Genomic DNA, 4,843 nt, shown 5'->3' with positions numbered 1-4,843 from the left:
GACTAAGCCCTGGCTGGGATGATCTAGATGTGGATGGTCCTGTTCTTTGTAGGGGGTCGGACTAGATGAGACCTCCTGAGGTCCCTTCCAACCCTCCTTGTCTATTTTTGATAAGGAGAACAACAGGCAGGAGAGATTGCACACACTGGACTGCAAGAGGAGGCAAGGGAGAGGACATGCGGGAGGTGCAGGAGCATGCACAGCCCTGGACAATGATCCTTGTTAGAAAAACACTGTAGGGGGGAGAAAGAGAACCAGTTTCCAAGACTTGGCAACCCAAAGCATCAGCAGTGAAAGAGAACGCCCAGCAAGCCATGTACTCACGCTGAATGCCACTTTCCCTCCACGTTCCCTCGTTTACCATACTTATGAGCGAAGGATATTCCTAACACTAGGGGCCACTAATTACTAAAAATGCTGATCACTAATGATACTCGCGCCCTGCAATCCTGGCCGCACAGGGGGCATCTCCAGCTGCTTTATGCCATTCCCGGCTGTCCCAGCCCGAGGGGTCTTTCAGGAGCAGTGTGGCCGAGGCAGACTGCCACTTAGACACACAAGGGGAAGGACAACTCCACCGTTCCCCCTTGCAGGCCAGACTCTGTCCCCTGGGTGGGTCATTGCTGAGGTTGGATGTTCAAAGCAGGACCTAGTTCACAAACAAGGCTCAGTTTGGGGATGATCATGAGTTAACCCCGTTCGTGTCATTCCAAATGGGCCTAGCCTCTCGCTCAACCAACGCAGGATTGAACCCATTGTTCCTGGTACTTGGGCATCTAATTTGAATCCTGGTTCAACCTGCATCCATTAACACGTCAGTGTTGCCTATTTGTGCTCTCCAACTAAGGGATAACAAAGCATTGGAGGGGAGGAGGAAATGCCCCTCTGCATTGCTAGGGGTTCAGGAAGGAATAGGATCCCCTTGAGACACCTCAACACCATGGTAATGTCTGGTGGTGCATTGGGTGCAGGACCTGGCCCAGTGTCCCTGCCCAACTACGCTTCAACAAGGCCGGGCTCAGGCTGCTTTGTGACACGTGTCCTCTTTGCCATCACATTGCCGTGACGATGGTGCTGAAGCAGAGATAAAAGCAGAGCAGGGGATTTTTCCTGCTCACGCTGTGGTTGACACAGATGAGAAGAGTCAAGTTAGTGGGTTGTCGCATTTCATTGTAGCCGTAGTTGTCTTTTGTACCTTTTGTTCCATTATCTGTATTGTTAGTGATCAGTGTCTGGAGCCAGTAGTATTAGCAGTACTAGGAATTAGTTTTCATATTCTTTCAAATTAGTCTAGTTAGTAGGTAGTTAGCACTCTTAGGAACTAAGGGGGTTATTATTAACATGATGGGCAACTATGTCCTAATAATGCTAATAACTAAGTATCCTGGCCACAGTGGCATGGATGAAAGAAGCCCTAATAATACTGTGCAAGTACGGGACTTGCTGGGAGTTTTCTCACGTCTGCTCCTCCTGGTTGCCAAGTCTTGCAATCTGGATCTCTCTCTCTCCATTCTTGGAGCATTTTCCTATCACAGGCCAAGGCCTCTAGTTCCCCACAACCTCCTCCTGGGCCGTCCTGGCGCTTGGGCACTGAATGAGCAGAGCTCGCCCTCGGGGAAGCAGGACATGGGGATTTCAGTGCTGGGCCCTGGGGCAGCACTGAGCTCGATGAGCCCCTAGTTGTTTCTAGCCTGGAGAAGAGGCTGGGCCCTAGGTTGGTTTCTGCTAAGTATCTGCTCTCTTTTTTCAGCTGTCCCCGGTGGAAGTAAAGCAAGGGAGCCAGAATCTCCCCGGGATAATCCTGCCTCTGGTGAGGGTTGGGACTAGACAGCCTCTGAAGGTCCTTTTACAGTCCTTCTTTATATGACTGTATGATAAAGTATATATTTTTTTTTTTTATCGCTGTTACAAAGTGACTTTTCAGGACCAGTGAATTTATAAACTACTTCACTAAGTCACTTTATTCAAGTGACAGTCATGTGGAAGACTTAAGAACTTTTGCAAGGGCTCATGATGAAGCTATTTGGGTCTTCACATGCAAACAAGATGCACAAGCTATTTGGGTCTTCACATGCAAACAAGATGAACGTGGAAAGGAAATACATTACAGGTAAAAACTGACAATAAAATGGAAGAGGGACAGAAATGGCACATGCATTGTGGGAAATAAAATTACTGAAATATATGAACAAACCTGCTTTTCCCTTAGCTTCCCACAAGAGCCATGGCTAAATTTTACCTGCCACTGCTGCTGTGCCCTGAGGTATCACAGTGCTGCCATCTAGCTACACGCTGTGTCCATCAACCTGGAGTTTAAAAGCAGAATTCAAGTCCACATCAGGCAAAAATAGTGTTCACAGGCTCATTGATACTACCCAGACTATGTTAAGTGCAAGAATTGAATCTCGAATGAGCATCTTAGTTAGACACCTGCATCAGGATGACATCCTACTGGTTCAAACTCAGCTTTTTTTGCTCTTTTATTCTAGTTTATACTTGACTAATACAGAGCTTGGACACTGGAATGAAATTTTAAATGAGGAGTTCAGCCATTGACTATGAACTTGGAAAAAAACTCAGTTTAAGCAGAAGTCTGAGGACAGAAGGCTTAAAATTGTATCTTTTGTATGTTAGGAATTGATCTGACTGCCATTACCATTGCATCCACGTGCCTTACAGTCTACAGTGGATATATCTTCACAACTTCCCGGGGAGGTAGAGAAGGATCATTCCCACTTACGGTCAGAGCGCTAAGGCACAGAGGGGGAAAATGATGTGCCCAGGGTCACCAAGGCAGTCTGTGGCAGAGTATGGAACAAAGTGTTGACATGTGCTGTTTCAGTACAAGACACAAGATGCATGCAGAGGAAATGTATGAAGTAACCACAAGTTGCACCATAGGCTAATTTAAGTTATAAAGATAAAATAAAGTAAAAAAACAGAAAAAGTTGTCTATCAATGTCTATACAGAGATCAATAGGATCATCAAGCTGCATGGAAAGCCTACTGCAATCAACAGTAATTGAATATACTTTTGCTGTTATTTTATCATCTCTTGTATTTTTAATTAGACACTGAACTTCCACTAACCTGCAAGCTGGGTTCTGGAAAAAAAAATAAAAAAAAATTATACAATTCTTGTATTTTTAATTAGTCACCAAACTTCAACTAACCTTTGGCTGGGTTCTGGAGAAAAAATAACTTCCTGATAAACCATGACAAGGCGGTGAGTGGTTAAGGCGATGGGCTGTTAACCCCTTGTGTTCTGCATGCGTGGGTTCAAATCCCGTCCTTGTTGCTAGTGACCCCTATAAATTAGGGCTGAAGCACTAATGACCTGATTCTCCCTCTGCTGAACTCAACTTGTGTCTTGCCATTGACCTCACCAGGAGCCAAGTTGTCACATGGTGGAAGCCGGGCAACTGTGCGCACTGCGAGACCCTAGCCGTGTGCATGCTTTGGGGGCTCTGGGCTCCAGTCAAGTGGGGAAATGCTTGCAGCAGGCCAGTGCAGCTGCACCTGCCACTCACACACTAGACTAACCCGCATAATAGTCATCCTCCCTCAAGAAGTAGTCACTTCACAATAGGTTGTGGTGGAGCAGCTCATGGGAATAGAAAGTGAGCACTGTGCTCTCCACACACCTTGCCATCCCATTCTCAGTCTGGCCTTTCCCCTGGCACGGCTTAGACGGCCCCAGGACTTAGAGGGATCTTGGGGCTGGGGGAGCACTTGGCAGCAAGCTGGGCAGCTGCCTGGACAGTCACCAGGAAGGACCAAACCCCCACAATAATGGGATTTCTCTTCCCTGCGCGCGGCAGGTCTCACCTCTCAGTGATTTATCATGCACCCTTCTTCACCTCGCTGGCCCTTTTGCTCCAGCCTGACCCTCTAAACCCTGCGCAGCTTGGGAATTTCTTCCATTTTCTGCCGCCCAGGTGGGATTCCCTTCCCAAGGCCGTTCCCATGAAGAGCATGATACCTCATGGATGAGCCCCTGTTGGTGATGGACAGGAGGGGTTTCGGAGCAGGGTGGGACCAAAGGAGTCACCTCGGTGCAAGTCTTCCTGTCCTTCCCACCAAGGGGAGGAGAGGACGAGTGCACTCAGGGCCCTAATTAAACCCACTGGTGTTAAAAGCCTGTAAATAATTGTAGCCATTTCCCTGAGATGTTCATCACGGAAATTTCCTCCGAAAATTCACACAGAGACATTTGGGGTGCAAGAGAGAAGACCATTCATTCGAGTATGCATAAGGAAGTGTTTTACAGGACAGGCTCACAGGTCATTTCCAGATATTTCGTACTTCCTTAAATCAAATGACACTTTTTTTTAACCCAAGCATCCCCGGGGAGAAGTACAACCAGGACAAGTTAAAATCACCACTTAGGAAAACACTGGCATCTATGCCGAACTCGCGCAGAGCTGGAAGGGTCTTGCTCAGACTTCCCAAACAAACTTGGAAAAATTGTGAGACGAGGCTTCTTGGGCTGAAATTGTTTAAATCTTTGACCTCAGAAAGTGCTCCCCAAAGCTTTGCCTCCGTATGAAGGAAGCTTACACCAGGAAACTATGGCTATGGACAGATTAACGGGTGCACTGTTGGACGCAGGGTGAGAAGAGGTCTTCCCATCATTATTCAGGTGATGTCTTGTCCTGGCGTCACCTGTCTGCTCCTGTCACAGAGCAAGTGAAGCTAAATGCTGGTAACTTGAACCAGGGCAGCTTACCCCTGAGTGACACGGGCTAACCTTGTACTTCCAGCAAGAGAGGAGGGGACAGGTGAACCTGGTCAATTCAGCTGAAGAGTGGTAAATTCCTGGCTTTGAACTTGCAGATCTGTC

The sequence above is a fragment of the Alligator sinensis genome, unplaced genomic scaffold (genome assembly GCF_000455745.1).
Source record: "Alligator sinensis unplaced genomic scaffold, ASM45574v1 scaffold776_1, whole genome shotgun sequence".
In the NCBI taxonomy this organism is placed as follows: domain Eukaryota; kingdom Metazoa; phylum Chordata; order Crocodylia; family Alligatoridae; genus Alligator; species Alligator sinensis.
Note: the sequence above shows the minus strand (reverse complement) of the source record.